Source organism: Artemia franciscana, chromosome 2, assembly GCF_032884065.1.
Source record: "Artemia franciscana chromosome 2, ASM3288406v1, whole genome shotgun sequence".
Taxonomy (NCBI): Eukaryota; Metazoa; Arthropoda; class Branchiopoda; order Anostraca; family Artemiidae; genus Artemia; species Artemia franciscana.
In genome coordinates this window covers 34,545,255-34,570,407 of record NC_088864.1, presented here as the reverse complement: position 1 = coordinate 34,570,407, position 25,153 = coordinate 34,545,255, and the positions used below count along the sequence as shown (strand labels likewise).

Genomic DNA, 25,153 nt, shown 5'->3' with positions numbered 1-25,153 from the left:
TACATGGGATTTTACTTATTTGAAGAACCGCTTAGCTTTTACTTGAAAAAGAAGAACGTAAATCTGGCCCTGGAGTTGCGAGAAAACCATTTAAACCCTTTTTTTGTCAACATTTAAAGTATATTGGCCAATTTTCTAGGAAGACACTAAAAGTGTCCCTTTTTTGCTTGATTTGACACTTTAGTCCCAAAAAGTTTTGGCAACCCTGGAAAAAGAGTATCTAATAGGTAAAACAAGAAAGAATAAGCCTATAAGAAATAAGCCAAAATCTTCATTGTAAACACTATTTTGAGCTTGATTCAAAAAGATTAAATTGGCGAACTCACTTGCCTATCAGTTAATCTTTTGATTAGGCTAACTCACTAATCAGAAACCTAAGAAATAGACATAAGCCGCCTTTGGAATCATAATTTCATTCTGAATTCAAACATAACATCTGTTTGTAGGCTATTGGAAATGACCTTTACCCCCCCCCCGCTAATGTGCAAATATACACCCCCAGACTGTATAGTATAGGCTTTATGAATTTTTGGTATAATTATAGATAATCTACTTTTCGCTATCTTGGACAGGGGTTAGGTTAAGAAAATGAAATAGTTTAAGGAAGGATCTACAAACTAGAATAGCCTAACTTATGTCATGGGAAGGTATTTTGATATTCTTACCTCTGCTCCTTCTCCCTCCAGAGGGCACTAATCTTTGATGACAATAAAAATATTTGTTCTATAGGCTAAAAATGGAACCAGTAAAATTCTAGTTTAGTGAACTTTGGCTATCTCAGAAAGGGATTAGGTTAGTAAAATGAAAATTCCAGGGATAGGTAAAGACTATAGTGTATCATGCAAAGGTATTTTGAAGTACCTACCCCTAAAAATATGTGTTATAAAAGTGAAACCTTGCAAAATAGATCTTCTGCTTGAATGAAGTACATAAAAATTGTTTTCAGCTTCACAACTTTACTCAATCCCAATTTATAAGGTTTTAAAGGTATGCAGTAAAATTCTAGTTAATTGACTTCTTGCTATCTCAGAAATGGTGTAGGTTAGGAAAATGAAACTTTCATTAATGAATCTACAGACTAAAGTATGTCCTGGGAAGGTATTTTGAAGCAACTACCTCCACTCCTTCTCCCTCTAGAGGGCCTTGACCTTTGATGACCTTTAAAAATATGTGTGTTATAAAAGTGAAACCTTGCAAAAACAATCTTCTGCTTAATTGAAGTACAACAAAATTGTTTTCAGCTTCATAACTTAGCTCAATTCCATTTTATAAGGTTTTAAAGATATGCAAATACATTTCCTAAATTTTGAAAAAAACATTGATATGGCTCAAAATTCTACTCAAATAACAGGAATTGCATTTTCAGAACTAAATACAGAGAGAAAGCAACTAGTAACTGAAAATTTAGGTAAAATGTTGTTTTGTCAAAATTTCAATAGGTATTTACCTGTCATTTATGCAATTGTAGAGGGAGAAGGACTAGAGATAGCTACCTGTCATGTAGGCAAATTTCAGGGCCCTCTAGAGGGAGAAGGAATAGAGGTGGGTACTTTAAAATACCTTCCCAGGACATATTTCATCCTGTAGACCCATCCATGAAAGTTTCATTTTCCTAACCTAAACCCTTTCTGAGATAGCAAGAAGTCAATTAACCAGAATTTTACCAGATATGCAAATACATTTCCTAAATTTTGAAAAAAAACATTGATAAGACTCAGAATTCTACTCAAATAACAGGAATTGCATTTTCAGAACTAAAGACAGAGAAAAAGCAACTGGTAACTGAAAATTTAGGTAAAATGTTGTTTTGTCAGAATTTCAATAGGTATTTACCTGTCATTCATGCAATTTTAGAGGGAGAAGGACTGGAGATATGTACTTTAAAATACCTTTGCAGGATATACTTTAGCCTGTAGACCCATCTCCAGAAGTTTCATTTTCCTAACCTAACCCATTTCCAAAATAGCCAAAAGTCACTAAACTAGAATTTTACTGTGGAACCTTGCAAAATGGATCTGCTTAAATGAAGTACAAGAAAATGTATTTTCAGCTTAATAACTTTGCACAATCTCAATTTAGGCTATGAGATTTCAAAGATCTACAAATACATTTCTTAACTTAAAAAAACATATATTGATTTGGCTTAAACTTTCACTCACTGCCTAACAGGAATCATCTTTTCAGAACTAAAACCAGAGAAGAAGAAACTGAAAATTAAGGTGTATTGTTGCTTTATCTTTGTCAAAAGCCCAATAGGTATTAGGCAAATTTCTAAGACTTGGAAATTAAAAGAAGGTTACCCTAATAGCTTGGCAATACTCTCCCAGAGTAGTTTTTGGCCCTGGTTTCATTACTAGAAGTCTCATTTTCCTTATCTAACCCCTTTCCAGTGGCGCCATTTCAGAAAACCTTAGGGGGGGGCCAAAAATCGATTTTGGGCCCCCATCCAGCCTTAAAAATTTTAAAATTTTCGAACATGCCTTTAGGTACTGTACTACCTTTGGGGTTCGCATTTTGCAGCTTATTTAGGGACCAAAAACAGTACCAAAATAGAACATTTACTGTATAAATCAGAAACTTACCTACAGTTACTTCAGCAATGGATATCTCCTTTGCTTCATTTTTGCGAAGTCGTCGACAAGCTTCTCAAAACTGAGCTCCTTCACTGCAGCTTTCTCAGAGAATATAAGCAGCATATGCGAAAGTCGCTCGTTTTCCATCGTTGTCTGGAGGTAGTCCTTCACAAACGTCAACACAGAGAAAAAACGTTCATTTGAGCACGTTGTGAGCGGGAGTGTGAGGACTACCCTGACGACCTTAAGAAGCTCAGAATAAGCTTCTTTCAATCCTCCGAGGCGTTCGAAGACATCTAAAGCATTTGCCGGTTTCTGTGGAAGCTGCAACACAAATGCACGAGCTATTAAAGCTTGACATTTCAGCTGCATAGTATAGATTCCCGCCTGATCGAAGTATGTCGCGATCACAAGAAGTAAAATCTGAGTCCATAAAATCTTTGATTTGGGGTTAAGGCAACGTGTGGCTTCTAGCACTGGCAGCTGAACAGAAAAACGCTCTTCAAACTCATTTAACACTCTGTCCAAAACCTCGTAGAACTCTCTCCGCATTTTGCCATTTTGTTTAAATATATTTACATTTTGTTTAATATATTTGAAAAATCTAATAAATATGTCTTTAAAGATGTCTTAATTGTCCAAAGTCTCTGGGGGAAGGTTTTCAATTTGTGGACTTTGCCCTTTTTTATAAATAGTATAGGTAATTGCGAAGTATACAGACGTTTTCAGTTTTTTCTGGTGGGGGGGCAGCTCGAGCAGAGGAGCTTATGTAGGAGGATCTTTCCATGGAGAAACTTCTCATAGGGGAGCTGAATTTCCGATCAAGGGGGCACTGGATTTCCAAGCATTATTAAAAAAAGAATAAGGAATTAAATGAAAAAAAAGTTTCTTCAACTCAAAGTAAGGAGCAGGATTGAAACTTCAAACGAAAAGAAATTATTACATATGAGAAGGTTCACCCTTTTGTCAATACCTCGCTCTTTACGCTAAAGTTTATTTTTAGTACTTTCAAAAGATATATTTATTCTAATCAAACGGCCTTTGAGATTCAGGAGTCATTCTTAAAGAATTGGAACCAAATTTGAACAGCGTAAAGAGCGAGTATTGACAAGGGGGTGAACCCCTTCATATACTTAAAAATTGCTATCCGTTTTGAGCTTTAATGTTTCTTCTTACATTCAGTTGAAAAAACATGTCTTTTTTATTTCATTCAATTAAGTCCAATGTGCTATTAAATTTTATGTTTTGTAGGTTTTTATAGGTTTTATAGGTTTCTGTGATACACTTCTTTATTTATTTTTTTGTTTATGTAGGATTACCTTGCAAAGCTATCATTCCCTTGATTCTATATTTTAACCTAGAATCAATAAACACAAAATATGATGCACGAGTACTGCTGTCGGGTGATTAAACACTTTTTGAAGCAAGGTAAACTGAAGCTAGCCATAGTAATTCATGCGGACGAAAACTTATTAGGTTTGAAATTTCTTATCTTTGTCACTTTTTGTTCTATCTTTCCTCTTCAAAAGAAGAAACTCAACAAGATTTGTCTGAGCATTATCTTATAAACAGTTCTTGGTAACGAGCTGTAAGTAAGGAGTGACCCGGCTCAATAGTAACCGAAACTCTAAAAAACGGAATTTGATACCAATAGATATGTCAAAAGAACTAAACTTTTATGCTGATTTTAAATACATTTTGTTAAGTTTAGTCTTACCCTTCAAAGGTTACAAGCCTGAGAAATGTGCCTGATTTTCAAAAAATGGCTGAAACACCCTTAGAACTCATATAATCATAATAAAATCATACCATCAGATTCAGCGTATTAAGAGAACCCTATTGTAGAGGCTTCAAGCTCCTATCTGCAAAAATGTGGAATTTTGTACTTCATATTAGAAGAAAGATCACGGATGCGTGTTTATTTATTTATTTTTTGCCCAGGGGTGATCATATTGAACCAGTGGGCCAAGACATCGGGAGAGGGCTTATTCTAACGGAAATTCAAAGTTCTAGTGCTCTTTTTAAGTTACCAAAAAAAAATGGAGGGCAACTAGGCCCCCTCCCACGCCATTTTTCCCCAAATTCCCCTGACCAAAAATCTGAGATAGCTATTTTGTTCAACATCGTTGAAAGGCCTAATAATAATGTCTTTGGAGATAACATGAAACCCCAGAGCTCTTGGGAAAAGGTCTTCAAGTTAAAAAATGTGACCATTGTTTACATATAGTATTTCTTATTCGGAAGCATGCATATATTTCTAGGGTGGGAAGGGGAGGACGATTTTTTTGGCTGGGGGACTTAGCTCGGGGAGAATTTTCCATGGAAAATGAATTTTCTAGGGGATGAACTTTTCAGGGAAATTGTGTACTGGAAAAATTTTCCAGAATTCCTATACAAAATTTCTTTATATATCTTGCTTTCTATTTACTGGCTCAATTTCACGCTTGGAAGTGTTAAGGGTAATTGTCCCAGTAAATTTTAACCAGGATTGTATTGTTCAGAGGATGTTTCTAAGGGGGATATCTCCGTGGAGGTGAATCCAGATTTCCTGGCTTTATTTAAAAAATGATCAGAAATTAAATAGAAAAACACTCGTAACAAGTGCCATATGAGCTCGTAGCTCTTGTTCTGGTTCGTTCAGTAAGATTGGTCGACGAAACAAAATTTAAAATGTGGTAGATTTACTTACAGTCGGTTTGAAAAACGAAGCCAATCGTCGTTGCATCTTTATTTCTTCTTCTTTCCTTTGGGCTTTTATTTTCCTTTTTTTTGCACCACTCGCACCGGATGAACTCATGTTTCAATAATCCGATTTGAACTTGAACACAACTCAACACTGTTTCACAATTCTTTATTTGATGAAGGGTAACGAGAAACTAAATACAAAACTGGAATGACACCCTGGTCTGGATATCCTCTTTTCCAGATGTTAGCCTACACATAAATGTGCCGACTGACGGGATTCATTAATCACTGGAGAGACTTCAATGTCACAGAAGTACTCCGAGCCCAGAAAGGACTTTACAAACCCCTGCCAAAAGGGTGACCATAAATTAATTAGGGAGAACGGCAAAAACAGGATACTTTCTTGAAATGCAATAATCGTCGAGTATCTTGAATTTGCTATTTAGTAATAATTCACAGTAGAAATACGGTAAAAAAAAAGAGAAAAAAAGTAGAACAAGGACGAATAAACAAAGAATCACGTGGTTGAAATTGGGCCCCTCCAGAAATCAGGGGGGGCCATAGCCCCCCCCCCCTGCCCCCCCCCCCCCCCCCCAAATGGCGCCACTGCCCCTTTCTAAGATAGCAAAAAGTAGCTTGTCTAGAATTTTACCAATTTTTATTATTTTGACAAATTTTTATATAAATTTAAAGAAAAGAGGGAATTAAAGAAAATTCAGTGCATTACAACTCAGTTTAGCCTATATAGTTGCAGGTTAATAAGGGGGCAGGGCAAAGTTCATTTGTAACTTAAATGAATATTATATTTAGATTCACAGTGAAATTTCTGATTCTAAAGGCATGTCTATTTCTTAGCTATCTCATTACTGATTTAATTAGTAAATTCACCATTAGACTACATTTTTCTCTCTCAAATATAAAATAACCTACCTTGTAAAGTTTTAGATGATGGGCTATTGAGTAAGAAAACAATTGAAAACAAAGAAAAACTTGTTGAGAAACATAGTAAGAAAATGGTTTCTACTTCATTATGTATAGAATATTTGTGGCCAGCACAGTTTTACTACAGCTCTACTATACTTTATCCCCCCCCCCTAATAGGCAAATATATAGTCCAAATTATTGACAGAATCCATGAAGGGTATATAATTTAGGCTGTATATTTGCACAATAGTGGGATAGGTATATAGATTGATAATTTATTAGTGACCAAACCAGGATCCTGGTATTTCATATCTACCACTGCAAAATCTGTAAGATGACACTAATAAAAGAGAAAAATAGACACATATCTATGTGCTGTGTATAAATTCTGCCATCTGCATGTGCTCTATGGCACTTCTTGTGCCATTTCTAAAGGGTGGGGCTAGCAGGCTACCAAAACACCATAGACTGATTTTAATAGCTCATATAAATGATATTGTTCATATCTATGTTTCCCTTGTAAAATCCACAATCTGCAAGTATCAAATGGCATTATTGGTGCCATGTCTCAAGTGGAAAAGCTGGGTCCATTGGCCATCCAGAACTTCTTAGAGAGATGTTTAATGGCTCAATTTAAAGCTATTGCTGGTATCTATGTGATTTTTGTAGTTCTACCATCTGTAAGTGCAATATAGCACTAAAAACGGCACTTGTGGTGCCACTTCGTAAGTGGACAAACTTGGAAGTATAAAAAGGTACTGTTGTAATAGTTATGGTCTGAAACCCTTAACTGGAGATTTACACGAATCCTTCCCCTATATTCCCCCTCCCATCCCCCTTAGTAAGTCTCATTAGTCTGTTGGGAGAATTCACTATGAGCTCTAAAACATGGTCAGCCAGTGTTGGGGCATGCAAAATGATTTTAAAATATAGAATGTTCTTAAAAGGAAGAAATTCACCAAAGAACAAATAATTGAATCTCAAAATTCCAAATGATGGAGATTAATTTTAATCTCCAATCATTCATTGCCATTTATAAATCAACAGTTTGACCTATACTCGAATACAATTCGTCAGTATGGTATCCATTGAATAAAAAAGACAGAGCAAGGGTTGAAAAAATACAATAAAGAGCAACTAAGCTTGTACCTTATTTGAAACATTTGCTGTATGAAAATAGACTGCACAGGCTAGGATTGCCAAGTCTTCAATTCTGAAGGGATAGGGCAGACATTATTAACACATTCCGTATAATCAAAGGCATTGATAATACAAGTACATCAAAGTTCTTCACGTTTAATGACACTGACAGGACCCATTATCACCCACATAAATTGTACCCCTCAATTTCAAAAAGGAAAATAGGCCAACATTCATTTTACAGCAGGGTGTGGAAGCCATGGAATGACCTTCCACCTAAGACATTTCTAACAGATGACATAAACAGATTAAAAACAAAACTAGCAGAAACAAATTTTCAAAGTAAATCATTTTTAAATAATTTATAGTATTATTTGTCAATATTTGTTGTAGTCATTATTTTCATTGATTTGTATGTGTGTATTATTATGTCAGTATTGTCATAACTTCTATTTATTATGTTTATTGTTACCATATTTGGTATTAATAAATAAATAAATGACTATTCCTTGACATGCCCCTCCCCTCCTCCTGTTTGCAAAAGTTGAGCTTCACCAAATATAGTTTAATGTCTTGCTCTTTATAATAGAAGCTTTCATTTACTCAATGCTTTATAATAGCCAATTACAAGTGTATTTGCTGAATAAGGTTCAATAATTGTGCCTTTGGTGATCACATAGCTCTCAATAGTCTTTGGGATAATGGGTTTAAGTTTCACAACTTGATCCTACAAGAACACATATATTGAATTTGATCATCAGCCACTGTTGTTCCATTACTAGCGCTTTAGAATTTGAATCAGAATGATAAGGGTCCAGTTCCTTAATCAGGCATTTTTATTTCGATCATGGTTTTCTGCCTTGTATATGATTGTTTTTCAGGCAATTCACTATTTTGGAACAAATTACGCCCCCGGACTCCAACCCCTTGCCACTTAGGGCTTGGAGAAGTGTAGGCATATGGTTCTAGAACCACTCAAAGTTGTATCTTCAAAGAAGGATTACTTATTGTTATATTTATTTATTCATATCATTTCCTTTTTTTAACTATTTAATAGACAGAATAAAATTATTTGTAAGGTATATAGAGAAATTATAGCACTAAGAACCTATTAGCATTTTGTTTCTGTGATATGTTTCTGGTTGTCAGGTTACTTTCCAACTTTTTCTTGTTTATTGCTATTTGACACTTGTAAGTCTAATGTTTTTTGGTGTTTATCAGGGGGGGGGAGATTTTTAGTGAAATAAGTTAGACATACCAAAATGTTGCTTAAGTTTTTGCTTAAAAAGCCTTCTTTAGAAAATTAGTTACTCTTTCCTAACTGTCAAGGTTGCCCGCCTTCAAAAATTATGTACACCATTTTTTGTAGCATGGATTTCTTGGCATTATTTGAAAAAGATCAGAAATCAAATAATTTTTTTTCAACTGAAAGCAAGGAGAAACGTTAAAACTTAGAATGGACAGAAATTATTCCATAAAAGAGGGTGCTGCCCCCCTTGAGAAAAATTATAAAGATTGTTGTAGTGTTGCTTCTGCATTAAATTCAAATTAAAACCAGGCAAAAATTAATTTTAAAAAAACTAGTTTTTTGAGGGAAGTAAAGAGGAAAGTTGAAACTTACAATGAACAAAAATTACTGCTTTACAGTCTATCTAACATATATTAATAAAGCTAGTGCAAATAAACCAAATAATCATATTTCCCGCATTGCCTGTATGATTTCTAAAGCATTGCCTTCATTATGGCTTTTTCAGGTGAAGTCTGTCAAGTAAAAACAGCTTTTTGTTCATTGAAAAACAAATAATCTTAAAAAACATTAATTTAAAAAAACAAAGCTTTTTTAGGGAAGTAAAGAGCAAAGTCGAAACTTAAAACAAACAAAAGTTATTGCTTCAAAGTCTAACATATATCAATAAAGCTAGTGCAAATAAACCAAATAATCATATTCCCTTATGTTTTTGGAGTTATAAAAAACTAGCACTTTACTGAAGACACAAAACAACATAGGAGTTTTGGTACAGTAAAAGTAAATCAGTTATGGACACTTTTTACAGTATACAAATAAAGCATTTTTTGAGTAACACTAGAGTGTATTTCTTACAATTTAAGATTGTTTATTACTCACTATTGGTATTAAAGTTGGTGAGACCAAAATGTTACCTGATAAATCAATCCAATATTTCTGTATGCTGTTCAGTGACTGTGGTTATTAGAAAAGTATTTATTTTTATGCTTATGTATTTCAGATAATTTTAATTGTATACTGGAACCTACTGAAATTACAGCTAGTGTGAGACTATGAAAAGCTTTATATATTAGTTAGTTGTTGTCAGGCTACATACTCACCTTTAACTAATAAATCAACATTCTCGTTTTCTGTACTTGGTTTTGTGTTTTCAGTAAAGCGCTAGATTTCTATAATCCTACAAACATAGGGGAATATGATTATTTGGTTTATTTGTGCTAGCTTTATTGATATATATTAGACTGTGAAGCAATAATTTTTGTTTGTTTTAAGTTTCAACTTTGCTCTTTACTTACCCCAAAAAACGTTGTTTTATAAATTGATGTTTTTCAGGAACATTTGTTTTTCATTGAACAAAAAGCTGTTTTTACTTGGCAGACTTCACCTGAAAAAGCCATAATGAAGGCAAGGCTTTATAAATCACTTACTGACTAGCAGAAACTAGAAGGCTACTGTAACAAAAAAAGATCTGTTTAAGGGCTCATTTAAAAGTTTTTATTTATACCTAATCGCTTTTATAAATTTGACTTGATAGTCCATTTCCACAAAGTCTACTTGCAGTTGTTTCTCTGATTTTTTTCTTCTAATGAAAAAAAGTGCCTTTTTCAATGAAATGACCAAAAAAGGTCTTTTTTAAAACCTAGGCAGGAGAAAAAAACTAAGGGGGCAAGGGTGTCCCTTCCCCTCAACTACCGCTGTTAGAACTAGCACACAGGCTTCATCACAGAGTGAAATTTGAAGGTTCAATTCAAAAGTATTGATCATTCAAGCTTAATTTTTGGTAGATTTTTAGTTGAAAAGTTTTTAGTTTTAGTTGATTTGTTTTTGCAACAATCTTTTGCTTTTAAGATGAGTAGGTGATATATAAAACTTACTAAGAGGGTCTGGAGGTTGTATATATATGAGGGATTCTTATAAACCTCCATTTAAGGGCATTGGAATCATTCAAAGGTACCGTTTTATGCTTCCAAACTCTTCCACCAGTGTTGTTTTTAGTGTTATATGACACTTATGGATGGTAAAATTGATAGAAAGCATGTAGATATCAGTAATAGGTTGAAAATGAGCCTTCCTAGGATATGCTTTGAAAAACAAGTACAATCACATTTGCAAAAATAGTGAATTATCTGAAAAGTAATCATAAGAAGGGACAAATCATGATTTGTCCCTTATGATTTGTCCATAAGAAGGGACAAACAATGATTGAAAAAAAAAATCCAAGCTGGAATTGAATGCATGATAATCTAATTTGAAGTACACCACTCTGAAGTCCAGTCCAGCAATGTAACTTAACATATTGGTGTTTGTAGGACTTTAATTGTGTAGTTTATGAAGGAGCCCTGGAGGAGAAACATGGGGGAGGTATTCCTGCAAACCTCCAGTAAAGGGTTTTGGACCATAATTATTACAATGATAACATTTTATTCTTCCAAGATTTTCCAATTAAGAAGTGACACCGAAATTGCTTTTTTCAGTGCTATATCTCACTTATGTTTGTAGGATTGAAAAAAAAGCACATAGATATGAGCAAAAGTTTTCAAATGAGCCATGAAACATCACTCTAAAAGGTTCTGGAAGCCCACTAGCCCCAGTTTTTCCACTTGAGAAATGACACCAAAAGTGCCGTTTTTACTGCCATTTGAAACTCGTCGATATGAGTATTATTTTTAAATGATCTATCAAAAATCTATCTAAGATGTTTTGGTACCCCGCTAACCCCACCCCTTTAGAAACGGCATAAAAGTTCTTTTTTGTGCCATATGGCACTTGCAGATGGAAGAATTTATATAAACCACGTACATATGAAAATAGCTTTTGAATGAGTTTCAAAGCATCTGTATGATGTTCTAATAACCCGCTAGGCCTGGAAAAAAGAAGAAGAAATAGACCATTTTAATAACCTTTTAAAACTTTTTGATACTATGGGCTGTGGTTTGCTCTTTACTAGATTGCAGCTAATGCTTCAACCATGACAAAGAGTTTATTGCAAATTCTCCCCAGAAACTAGTTAACATTGAAATCTGTAAAATCCAAAAGATAGAATTTGTAAAAACCTAGTAAATATAAGCAATAGCTTTTAATTGAGCCATTAAACATCTATCTATGATGCTGTGGTAGCTTGCTAGTGTTTCAGTAGCTTACTGATGAGCAACAATTTATGAAACTTACTAAAACTTACCTGTTTTGTACTTCAGAGCTTTTCCACTTAAGAAGTGGCACCATAAGTGCTGTTTTCAGTGGTATATTGCACTTACAAATAACAGTATTGATTTTAAAAAAGCGCATAGATATGAGCAATAGCTTTCAAATGAGCCATTAAGCATAACTATTGTAAGTTCTGCTAGCCCCATACCCAGCTTTTCCACTTGAGACATGGCACCAAAAGTGCAGTTTTTAGTGCTATTTGGAACTTGCGGAGAGGGGAATTTTTAGGAAGAACGTGGATATGATCAAAATCTTTTATATAAGCTATAAAAGATCTGTCTATGATGTTCTGGTAGCCTGTTTGTGCCACCCCTTGAGAAATGACACAAAAAGCGCCACTTTAGTGCCATATGGCATTTGCAGATCGTGGAATTAAAAAAAGTAGGTAGATATGTAGTAGGTTTAATTTCCTGCCTAAGAGAAAGAAACAATTGAGGATTTCTTTTTTTGATGATCATAATGAAATTCGGCGCCGCTTTTGTAAATTGGCACCAAAAACTAGAAAGTTTTTCAAGCTCAAATCAGTGCCGTTTCCTTTGCAAATTGGTGCCGATTTAGTAAATAGGTGCCAAAAAAAAAATACGTTTGGTCAGCCTTTTAGGGCTTTATTTTCTAAAATATGAATTGGCTTAATATAGCTTTTAAATGTAGGCTATATAAAAATACCAGAGAACAATAGTTGCTATTAGAATGATTCAGAGCAAAATAAATGTTTGATACCATAATGAAAACCATGACAAGTAATGCTTCAACCTTCACATTAAACCAGCACACCTGTTAAAATTCCTCAGTGCCCAAAGTCTTTTTAAAGTGATCCCTTTAACCCAACCTTAGCTGCAGAATCTATTTCCCAGAAGCTAGCGCCTTGAACGGACGCAGAAATAACTAGCGCTAATTGAACTGCATACTCTCGATCGACCATACACAGAACTCCTTACTTGCTGATTTCGTAGAACCGAGCTACCGAGGGGTAAATCAGGATATTTAATATTTGGTGAAGATTCCGCCGAGTCTTGGACAAGGAAAATCTTGGTCGTATCTTGATATTGATGATTCATTTTCTAATGTAATATTAATGGTGTTGTGGGGCAGCCTCCATATTGTTACAGAATTGTTAAGATGAAATGTTTATGCTTACCTGCACAGAAATGGAAGGGGAAGGGGTAAGAAGCATCCCTATAAAATATTTGTTCAAATAGTTCTACTGGAAAAACATTAAAAATAACGGACCTAAAGTTTTTTTTTTATATTTCAGATATTTTTTCATATTAATATAAGATTATATAAATTTATAAAATTAAATATGCGCTAAATATTAATGCAGAAACAGGGGCTAGAGGAGGATATTGTACCCTCCCTCAATTTTGAGGCTCCAGACCAAACAGCTTTTAGTTACAAACTGTAAGTAAAGAGTAAACCGTGTCACTGGAAACCAAAACTCTAAAAAAAGATGTTTAATCGTAATAATTACATCAACAGATTCTACTATTAATACTACTACTACTAACAAGTTACCGCAGCACCAAGCCGCCTGAGGTCAACACAGCTACTTACGCCCCTCCTCCATCCAATATATTCAAAGCCTCCCTCTTTACACCGTCCCTGGAAGTTCCTATTTCCTTTAAATCTTTCTTTATAGCATCCTCCCACCCTAGGTGAGGACAGCCTGCTTCCTGTTAAGATGGTTGGCCGAAAGGGACAATCTTCGGCAATCTGTAATCCTTCATCCGCACAAGGTGCCCTAGCCATCCCGACCTTTCTTTCATTGTAGCCGTAGAAAGTGGGATTGAACCACATTTTTCGTACAGCCTACTGTTTGAAATACGGTCAGTCAGCCGGATACCCAGAACAATCCGTTGGCAATTTCTCTGGAAAACTTCTAGTAAATCTTCATTCGCTTTTCGGAGCGGCCATGCTTCAGAACCATATTTGACCACTGTCATCACTGTACCTTCCATTATTCTAATCTTGGTTTGCAAGCTTATCTTCCTATTCTTCCAAACGTTTTTTCAATTGTGAAAAAACACCATGAACCTTGGCTAATTCTTTACTAATAATACTACCAAGGTAAGTGAAGCTGCCCACCTAATCAATCTATTCGTTTCCCAGCGTCACCTATTCATCTCCACTTATTCCTAGCCTTAATGACTTAGTCTTCTTAACATTAATTTTCAAACCTGTTCTTGCACCCTGAACTCGCAAAACCTATAAAAGTTCATTCATTTTGCTCACACTTTCATCTAGGATGCTTAAATCATCAGCATAATCTAAATCAGGAATTTCTTGTCCCCATTATATTCTGTGGTCTCCTATTGCCCTTCCTGTGCTCCTTAAGACAAAGTAAATCAAAATGATTCATATAAAAGGGGATAGAACACAACCCTGTTTAAATCCTGATTTAATACAAAACCAGCGACTAACGTCACTTCCTACCGTAACCGCAGCAGTGTTATTCTCGTACATAGCACCAATCACTTTAATGTATTTATCTGGTAAACAATGCAAGGATAAGACCTTTGCTAAAGCTCTTCTATAAAGAGAATCTAACGCTTGCTCATAATCTATAAAACTGAGGGCCAAAGGTGTTTGACAACTAAGGCACTTCTCAATTATTAACCTAAGAGTTAAAATTTGGTTGACACATCCCCTACCTTTTCTAAAACTGTTCAATTCTTTTCTTAAAACTTTGCCTACAGCATCTCTCAGTCCAAAAAGTGTCATATTGCTTATTATTTGCTACCAGTCGAGACCAGACTAATGCCTCAATAATTATAGCACTCATTCTTATCACCTTTCTTATAAAGTGGTTTAATTAAGGTTTTACTAATATTGTTAGGTACTTCTTCTTTTACAAAAATCATATTCATAATCTTCAGTAACTTATTTCTAACCTCAGAGCCACCATATTTAAGAAAATCATGTACTACACTATCAGCATTTAGAGCCTTATTGTTTTTAATCCTTTTAGCAGTGTTGCTAATTCTTCTTCACAAAACAAATCTTCTTTCACATCGAAGGTATCACAAACTTTTTCATTTTTCTCTATATATTTTCCTGCTATTGTATCTCGGTTTAGTAAGTTCTCAAAATATGTCACCCATCTCTCTTTAACTCTTTCTTTATCACTAATTGTGACCCTGTTTCCATCTTTAACGAGGACAAGTCCAGATCGACAACCCCTTCTTAATTTATCAACATGCCAGTACACTACTTTACTATTATGCCGTTTAGCTGTATCTTCCAGTTCCTCGGCAATTTTATCCATGGCCTCCACTTCACACCTTCTTTGTTCATACTTTAATGCTTCTCAACTTTCTTTACATTCCTTTTGTTTTCATATGATCTATCACTCAGATAATTCTTGTAAAAACCCCTGTTCCTCTCTATTAAACATAAAGCTTTTTCACTAATACTCCTAGCTGCAGTCTTAACTTTCTTCCCTAAGACACCATCAGCAACTTCACAAATTGTTTTTCTAAAATTATTCCAACCATCTTTCACATTGTCAAATTTTAAACTCTCAAGTTTAGTACTATTATATTGTACTATATATATATATATATATATATATATATATATATATATATATATATATATATATATATATATATATATATATATATATATATATATATATATATATATATATATATATATATATATATATATACTGTTAATTTACACCTAATATATAATAACGGCTGTATATAGGGAACACTCGTTAATCTTAAATTTCCTAATCAAAGCTATAAGCAGATGAAAATTTGTATGGTTTTTGAAGAAGGGGTAAAATATTCCCAGAAATGAGAGAATATTTTTGAAAATCATTCAATAAAATATGACTTATATAAAAACTTAAACCCACAATTTGCAAATGTCTGAAATTTTTGTCCCTTAGAGAGAAGGAAGGTTTCTGTATTTCGCCAGGGGTAGTTCTATAAAACCATTAAGTGTAGATTATTTACAGAGGGCTCGTTTGGATGAAATTGTAAAAGATTTAGTGCCCTTTTTAGGTAACAAAAGAGAAAATGCTGTTTTCAAGCATTTTCTTTTTCTCATCATAACTGTTTTGTCCTGAATGGTTCTGAAATAGTATTAAACTATCAAAAGAATGTCATGTAACCTCTCAATCTAAGAAGCTTCAGTGGAATACATTCCACCATTCTTTCCTAAACACGGCTGGAATCCATGCAATATACACCATTACTGTGTTCAATAAAACTAATGCCCATACTGTAACTTGTGTCATATTTCCAAAACAACTAATAGGGGAGAGTCCAGCAGCCCGGGGGCCACCAAATGCCTCAAGATTCTTCTAAGCCCAAGGTATAAACCTTTCGATGGAAGGTGTATCACATGAGTTCATTAGATATTCAAATAATCATGCATTTAACCAGTGACCTGCCTCCATTAGGAAGGATATGTGTAAATGAATATAAGCTAAAGCCTGTGGTTTGGATGCTGATTGTGTTGAGTTCCCCTCTTAATGCAAGAACAATAGTTTATTTGAAAATTTACGTGTTACTTTGGTAAGCAGATACATTAAGCGAGCCTTTTTTTCAAAACCCTGTTCAAGATTACAGTTCTTCTGTGTCCTGTCCTTGATTTTGCATTGTTTTGGCACAAGAAGCAAGTATGTTAGAGAACTAACCATGGTCTTTTCAGTTTTTGTACGAAATTTAAAGCATTTAGTTGAGCTTAAAAATAAAGAACAGATTAAAGTAGCAAAAACATACACCCATGATAAAATCAGCAACTCCTGCTTTGTGTGTGTCAATGGCCGTTTCTAAGGCACACCAATCTTAATTTAAGTGCATAATTTGTTCAAAAAACCTCGTATTTTTCCAAGAGAAGCTCCTCAAATCTGTATGAAAAAGATGTCTGTGTTCATTTAGGAAATGCGTACCTTCCATCCTTGACCAAATATAAAGTAAAGATAAAAATTGACTAGTTCATTGAAGAAAAAATACATATAAAAATGCTTACTGTGTCAATTAACCAAAACTGGGTCTTGCGTCATCAGCCCAATATAAATCAAATGTAAAAAAAATGAAACTTTTATATGTTTATTTTATTTAATGAAATAGTGGGTCTTATTCTATTTGATGAGTGAAAAAAAAAAATGTAAAAAGTTGTGATATATCTTGTAGTTCAGAAGTGCCTTTTGTGCCCTTCTAGTAAGAGAGGCACAAATCTATTATTGCATTTATTAATCTAACTTATGACCTAAAGCATTTCAGGTTTTTCATGTGGCTTACGGTATGATGCACTAATTTGGAATTATGGATGCCCAAACAATTTCATCTAAGCAAAAACGCAGGAGGTATGAAAAACAACCTGATTCTGGTCAGATTAACCTAAATTTTATCCCTGGGAAGGTATCATATAGTTTTTTTTTATATTGAGTTCTTTTATTGTTTTAGAGTCCAACTCAAAAAAATTGTTAATTGTTTTCGTTTCTGTTTTCAAAGACAATTTTGTGTCATTTTAAATTTTATTAAATTTTTCCTTGAAGTATAGTTTATTGAAGGATGTTTGCAATGGATTAATGTCACTGTGCAAAACAATCTTGCAGTTGTAGGTGTTGTTTTTTCGCAAGATACTGCAACTAAACTTTGACTATAAAAACAAAATATATTGAAGGGTTGATAGATACCTTTTCACTCTTTTTCTTATTTTATTTCTATGGTTTTCTTAAAGTACCATATGGTTTATATATATATATATATATATATATATATATATATATATATATATATATATATATATTAAATAATGCCTCCAGGGCTCTTATATTTATTGAAATCCACTGAATAATTTCTGTCAAGATTGAACTCTTTTTACGGGAGTTTCATTCCTATTTCTAAAGTTATGCATATTCTCACTTGCTAATATAGTTTAATGAACAACTTCAAAATTAATACGTTTTACACACTGAGAACCAACATCAATAATAGATTTAGTTTTTGCATGCATTGCAATAAAAAAAAAACTTCGTTTTTTTATTTTAGTGTTCTATTGACAAGTGTCTACTACAAGTTTTTTTGTCCAATGCTCTCTTAAATATGAAGAAGGGTTACTACTTCTCCATCCATCAACCGCATTTTGTTATTTTTTTATTTAGGTTTTATTTTCGTAGATCACTGTCTTAAGAATGACCGTCACTGCTAAAATAATATACCCCGCCATGCATTTATAACAAGGGAGGAGGCTGCAATATCAGTAATCAATTTTATATTCATCTTTTCCACGGTTTTGACGAGAAATTCTTTGAGCAATTCTTTTTATAGGGATATCCCCATGGTTGCCAGTAGTGATGCAATGCCCCGGAAAACAACTCTCCACATTACTGCCGGTTAGCGTGATGTGAATGTGATCTTTTATGTTAGTTAAAAAATATTTTCCGCAATAACAGGGATATTCTCACACCACATCTCCAATATTACAGGCGTAGTCTAAAAATATCCCGGGAAATCAAGAGGATTAGAGATCAATTTCTACCACTTCCTCTCCCCCAAACCTCCCTTCTATATTTATCTGAAGGCTCACGGAGAGTTAAAAAATGTTGGCACGGAAGTACACTGATTAAGGATTAAGGCGCCCTCCCCTATCTACACAAAGGTCCACCGGCTCTCCTCCATAATGGCTTATCACAATTTTACACCTCTGTGCGTAATTTACCAAGCCTTAAATGGTTAAAATTAGTTACATGAAGCCTTAAAATAAAAAATATCTTGAAAAGAAAACATTTTTCTGTAATAAGAAGGGAACTATCTCTAGGCAAGACTTAAATTCTGGCTTAATCCAAATGAAAGGAGATACGAGATTAATTTATGCCCCTCCCCATCCCCAGACTATCTATTATATTTATCTTAAGGCACACCGTGATTTGGGAAATTCGATGTAAAAATGGACTTCTTGAGGGGTCAGGTAACTCCCCCCTCCTCCTACACAATAGCCCACTAACCGTCCTCCGTAATACCTGACGCACAGCCGTCGTCACTATTCATATTTGCATCTAACATCTAGTAAGTCAAATTATGTGAAGCTCTTAAATAAACATCAGTATCAACCTTTTATTTTGTTTGAATTTTATGATTCTTTTTTAACGAATGTGCCACCGTGCCGTATTAGTGCCTCTGAAACTGGAAAGTTTAATATACACTTTTTTGGTAGTTTTAAATCGATTGGCTCTCTCATTATTTGTAATCCATATCAACTTGGCCCTCTTTGAGACAAAATTATAACTGTTCCACAAAATGGCAGAAAACGCTACTTTAATTTGGCACAATCTTTTCAGCTACTTAAAAAGGACACTAGAATTTTCAATTTTGTTTGAATATGATGGATATTCTAGCACTCTTTGTTCGATATGATCACCCTTGGGAACGAAAGACATCCGTGATTTTTCTTCTCGAAAGAAAGGGAAAATTCTCAATTTTTACAGATGGCAGCTTGAAACCGCTACAATAGGTTTGTATGAAGTGCTGAATTAGATGGTGTAATTTTTGTCAAAATTGTTTGCCCTCTGAGGAGTTTTCTTCCCCTTTTTTTAAATCAGGCGAATTTCCTCAGTCTCATAGATTTTGATGGATAGCCTACAAACAAGATAAATTTTATGGATTTGGAATTACTCATCAGAAGTCGATTCTATTGATGTATATATTTCTGGCAAAACTCTTTATTAGAGTTTAAAAAAAAGCTTCACTCGTAGGTCGTTGCCGCAAACTGTTTGGTATGCCTATCATGAACTAACCTGATCTGTTGGACATGAATGTTTTTTCTATCTTATAGGCAACTACTCCAAGTCATAATGTTGGTTGCGTCATCCAAGAATCAATAGCTAAGAATCAGTTAACTCCTCCGTGCGTAGAAACTTTGCCTTATGAACTACGACAGCAAGATCCTAGTAACAGAAAAAGGAATAAAAGGCAGCAATGGGAAGAAATGCCAGTTGAAAATTCATCAAAACCAAGATTACCAAAGCAAGTTACTCCCACTGATATTGTCTGGGATCAGAGGCTTCGAAAGTTGAAAAAAAGACTGGCCAAATTGTAGAGGAGGCTTAAAAGTGGAAATAACATACCTTTTTTAGTCCTTGGTCTAACGGTTAGGTTAATTTTGACGTCTGTTCTTATGATCTCGTGAAATGCCTAGACTATAATTTTATGTTGAATTAATTAGAATAATTAAATGATAAATTCAATTATTAAACTAATTAGATAGTTAGGGCGATTAAAATGATGTGGGGTAGGGTCTCCTTCCTAAGTTGAAATATTCATGGAATACATGCCAAACAGAAGGAAGTTTTTCGAAAATCTTGTAAAACTTGAAATTTCCTGTGGTTTCACTCACAGTTAAAAAAAAGAAAGAGAAAAGAAAGCACCTTCGAATACCATTTGTTAGGAAAAATTAATTAATGTTATGTAATATAAAAGGGGATTTTATGCAATATTAAAGTAAAAGATTATTTTATGTAAAATGTAAAAATATTAAATTTTTTATTAGTTTTATACTATTCAACTTTTCGAAGAATAAAAATTGCTATGGTTGTTTTATGTAAAAAAAAAAACAAAAACAAAAAAAAAACAGCCTATTCTTACACTAATGATAAAAAAAATACCTATTATAGTTTTCAAACCCTCCCTCAGGAAACTTGGGAATTATGAATCACCTCCTCTGTCACCTCCTAAAAAGATTAGTTTCCAGAAAAATCTGTGACATGCACTTTTCCACTTTTTTAAATTTGTATTTATTAAAAAATTAATTTGTCTGTATCGTCCTCTGGATCAGTATTTCAAAAAGCTAGTCAAAAACAAAACTGGATCCCCTGTTTGATGTGTGCTGAGAAACATTTAAAAATTTCAAACAGCACCTCCTGCGAAATTTTAAGTATTTGGAATCCTGTGAATCTGGTTTGGTCTGAAACTTCTTTTCTGGTGAAAATCCCATACAAAATTAAAAGAATTTAAGGGCCAAATGAAAGGAATTGAGCCTTAAGGTAAAATTGGAGGATATTCTGAATAACTATTTCAAGCAAAATCGTCTTTTTTTCCGCTGTCTTGATTACAGACATTTAGTGTTTAATAGCGTGCTGCCATTTTGGATTTCCAAGTTTCCGCCAATGTCCATCTAAGGGAAGATTTGGGTGCCCTGACTTTTAGAGAAATTATGCACTATGACTGCATACAACTTGTTAAAGAACTGTTTTTTATCTAATCACTCACTTTTTGGCTTGTAAAATTTGCTTTAGTTGAACTTATATTCTAATTTTCTTCAAAAGCAATGCCCGGATCAAACCGGAGTTATACCTGTCAATAAAAAAGCACGGATTTATAAGTAGTTATTTTTTTCTGGAATTTAACACCGCACCTCTGCTGTAGAAGCAAGATTGGTTTGAAAAGTTTGTATCAACGCTTATTTGTCCCTAGCCTTATTTTTTCCTAAGGCATAATATACCAACGCGGTAAGTTTTTAATTGTTAGATTCGTCTTACAGACAGGAAAACAGCTGTTCCACTGTTCCACGCTTTCAAATTAAAAATAAAATATGCCTTAAATCTTTATTCTGATTGACCAATCATAAATATTCCGCTGGGAAGTCAAACAATGTTTAACTCGACAAATTATAAACAGGACACGTTGGTCTTGTAGTTGTCCGCTGTTTTTATTTTGACCACAAGTTAATTGTAATGTGGCCGCGGGCATAAGACTGGTTTACTTTTAAACATTTGCAGGCAAAGTCCATTTCTTCTTCTTTGTCCCTGACAAGCTGTGTCAATATACTTCCCTGTGACTTTAATCAACACTAAAAAATCGTCGGCCTAAGAGTTAGTTTTGGAGATATATACTTCTTAATACTATTAAATAAAAAAAAAACTAGCTTTTTTAACTGAAAGTAAGAAGCGACATTAAAACTTAAAACTTACAGAAATTACTCCGTATATGAAATGGGTTGTCCCCTCTTCAACGCCTTGCTCTTTACGCTAAAGTTTTTAATTGTTTTAAAAAGTAGAATTGTGGCAAAGAGTCAAACTTTAGCGTAAAGAGCGAGGGATTGCGGAGGGGACAACCCATTTCATATACGGAGTAATTTCTGTTCGTTTTAAGTTTTAATATCGCTCCTTACTTTGAGTTAAAAAAAAAAGTTTTTATGGCACTTGGTATTAACCAAGTGACATATAGCAATCGCCAATTCTGTCGGTCTGTCTGTCTGTCGGTCCTGGTTTTGCTACTTTAGGCACTTCCAGGTAAGCTAGGACGATGAAATTTGGCAAGCGTATCAGGGACCGGACCAGATTAAATTAGGAATAGTCGTTTTCCCGATTTGACCATCTAGAGGGGGGGGGGCAGTTAATTCGGAAAAAATAGAAAAAATGAAGTATTTTTGACTTATGAGCGGGTGATTGGATCTTAATGAAATTTGATTTTTGGAATGATATTGTGTCTCAGAGCTCTTATTTTAAATCCCGACCGGATATGATGACATTGGGGGGAGTTGGAGGGGGGGAACCTAAAATCTTGGAAAACACTTAGAGTGGAGGGATCGGGATGAAACTTGATGGGAAAAATAAGCGCAAGTCCCAGATACATGATTGACATAATCGGAACTGATTCGCTCTCTTTGGGGTAGTTGGGGGGGGGGAGTAATTGTTAAAATTAGAAAAAATGAGATATTTTCAACTTACGAACGGGTGATCGGATCTCAATGAAATTTGATGTTTAGAAGGATATCGTGTCTTAGAGCTCTTATTTTAAATCCCGACCGGATCTGGTGACGGGGGCGGGGAGTTGGGAGGGGGAAACCTAAAACTTGGAAAACACTTAGAGTGGAGGGATCGGGATGAAACATGGTGGGAAAAACAATTACAAGTCCTAGATAGATGATTGACATAAACGGAACGGATCCGCTCTCTTTGGGGTAGTTGGGGGGGGGGGGTATTTCTGAAAAATTAAAAAAATGATGTATTTTTAACTTACGAACGGGTGATCGGATCTCAATGAAATTTGATATTTAGAAGGATATCGTGGCTCAGAGCTCTTATTTTAAACCGACCGGATCTGGTGACATTGGGGGGGGGAGTTGGGAGGGGGAAACCTAAAACTTGGAAAACACTTAGAGTAGAGGGATCGGGATGAAACTTGGTGGGGAAAAAAACACGAGTCCTAGATACATGATTGACACAACCAGAACAGATCCGCTCTCTTTGGGGTAGTTGGGGGGGGGGTTAATTCTGAAAAATTAGAAAAAAATGAGGTATTTTTAACTTACGAACGGGTGATCGGATCTCCATGAAATTTGATATTTAGAAGGATATCGTGTCTCAAAGCTCTTATTTTAAATCCTGGCCGGATCTGGTGACATTGGGGGAAGTTTGGGGTGGGGAAACCTAAAATGATGGAAAACGCTTAGATTGGAGGGATTGGGATGAAACTTGGTTGGAAAAATAAGCAGAAGTCTTGCATACGTGATTTACATAATTGGAACGGATCCGCTCTTTTTTTGGGGGGGGGGGGGGTAATTCTGAAAAATAAGAAAAAATGACGTACTTTTAACTTACGAAGGAGTGATCGGATCTTCATGAAGCTTCATATTTAGAAGGACCTCGTAACTCAGATATCTTATTTTAAATCTCGGCCGGATCAAGCATAATTGGGGGGGGGCAGTTGGGGGGACCGGAAATCTTAGAAAATACTTAAAGCGGTGAAATCAGGATGAAACTGGATGGGAAGAATAGAAACCTGTCTAAGATACGTGACTGACATAACTGGACCGTATCTGCTCTCTTTGGTGGAATTGGGGGGGGGTAATTCTGAAAATTGAGGTATTTGTAACTTACGAAAGGGTGACCAGGTCTTAATGAAATTTGATATTTAGAAGGATCTTGTGCTTTAAAGTTGCAATTTCAAATTCCGACCAGATCCTGTGACATTCGGGGGAGTTGGAGGGGGAAACCGGAATTCTTGGAAAACATGAAAATTGGGGTATTTTTATCTTACGAATAGATGATCGGATCGTAATGAAATTTGATTTTTAGAAGGAATTCATGTCTCAGAGCTATTTCAAATCCCGACCAGATCTTTTGACATTGGGGGGAGTTGGAGGGGGGAATCTTGGAAAAACACTTGGAGTGGAGGAATCGGGATGAAGCTTGGTGGATGGAATAAACAAATGTCCTTGATACGTGACTGACAGAATCGTACTGGATTCGCTCTCTTTGGGGGAGTCGGGGGGAGGGGTTCAGTGATTTGGCGAGTTCGGTGCTTCAGGACGTGCTAGGGCGATGAAAATTGGTAGGCGTGTCAGGGAGCTGCACAATTTGACTTGATAAAGTCTTTTTCCCAGATTCGACCATCTGGGGGGCAAAAGGGAGAGGAAAAATTAGAAAGAATTAGGGATTTGTAACTTACGAGTGGGTGATCGGATCTTGATGAATTTTGATATTTAGAAAGACTTTGTGACTCAAAGCTCTTATTTTAAATCTTGACCGGCATTAAGCCTCTTATTTTCCTTTTTTAAATCAATCTGTTGATTCATAGAATTTTGTTGGAGCTCATAACATATGATCTCTTGGCTCTTAGGTCTTCTCGCCTCGTCACAAGTGCCATATGAGCTCTTAGCTCTTGTTTTATTTAATTTCTGAACGTTTTTGAATTAATGCATGTTTGATTTTGGCTCTCCACACATAAATTATTAAAATGAAATTTGCATATTAATTCTTTTTTTTTGGCTAAATGGCTTTCTATTAGTTTTGATCGGACGATTTTGAGAAATAAGGGGCGGGGAAGGAGGCCTAGTCGTCCTCCAATTTTTCGGTTACTTAAAAAGGCAACTAGAACTTTTAATTTTTAACGAACGTTTTTATTAGTAAAAAATATACGTAACTTAAGAATTGACTTACGTAACAAACTTTTATATTCTTATATTTTAATTATATTTATAAGGGAGTTAGTCCCCTCGTTAATACCTCGCTCTTTACGCTAAATCTTAAGTTTTGTCCTAATTCTTTAAGAATGACGCCTGAATCAGAAAGGCCGTAGAATAAATAGTTGAAATTACTAAAAATACTTTAGCATAAAGAGCGAGGTATTTATCTCCTCCTAAATACCTCGCTGTTTATGCTAAAGTATTTTTAGAACCCCTCATATGCGTAATAATCTCTGTTCGTTTTAAGTTTTAATGCTACTCCTTACTTTCAATTGAAAAAACTTTTTCATGTTTATTTTTTCATTATTTATTTTTCAGGCTCGTAACTTTTGATGACAAACACTAAATTTGATAAAACTTATATATTTAAAATCAGCATGAAAATCCGATTCTTTTGATGTATCTATTAGTATCAAAATTCCGTTTTTTAGAGTTTAGTTTACTATTGAGCCGG

At 34.7% G+C, this 25,153-nt stretch overlaps 1 long non-coding RNA gene across 11 annotated transcripts; it reads left to right on the top strand.

The window, feature by feature from the left end:
- The first annotated feature begins 68 nt into the window (after window positions 1-68).
- Window positions 69-19,978, top strand: LOC136040592 (uncharacterized). Of its 11 annotated transcripts, none has more exons than XR_010620831.1 (4): window positions 201-227; window positions 9,901-9,972; window positions 17,013-17,150; window positions 19,567-19,978. It is a non-coding gene; the product is annotated as an uncharacterized LOC136040592 (long non-coding RNA). The 11 variants fall into 11 exon arrangements; XR_010620822.1 differs by lacking the exons at window positions 201-227; window positions 9,901-9,972 and adding exons at window positions 234-276; window positions 6,138-6,263; XR_010620830.1 differs by lacking the exons at window positions 201-227; window positions 9,901-9,972 and adding exons at window positions 234-276; window positions 6,138-6,263 and having other exon boundaries at window positions 17,005-17,150.
- The last annotated feature ends 5,175 nt before the right edge of the window (window positions 19,979-25,153 follow it).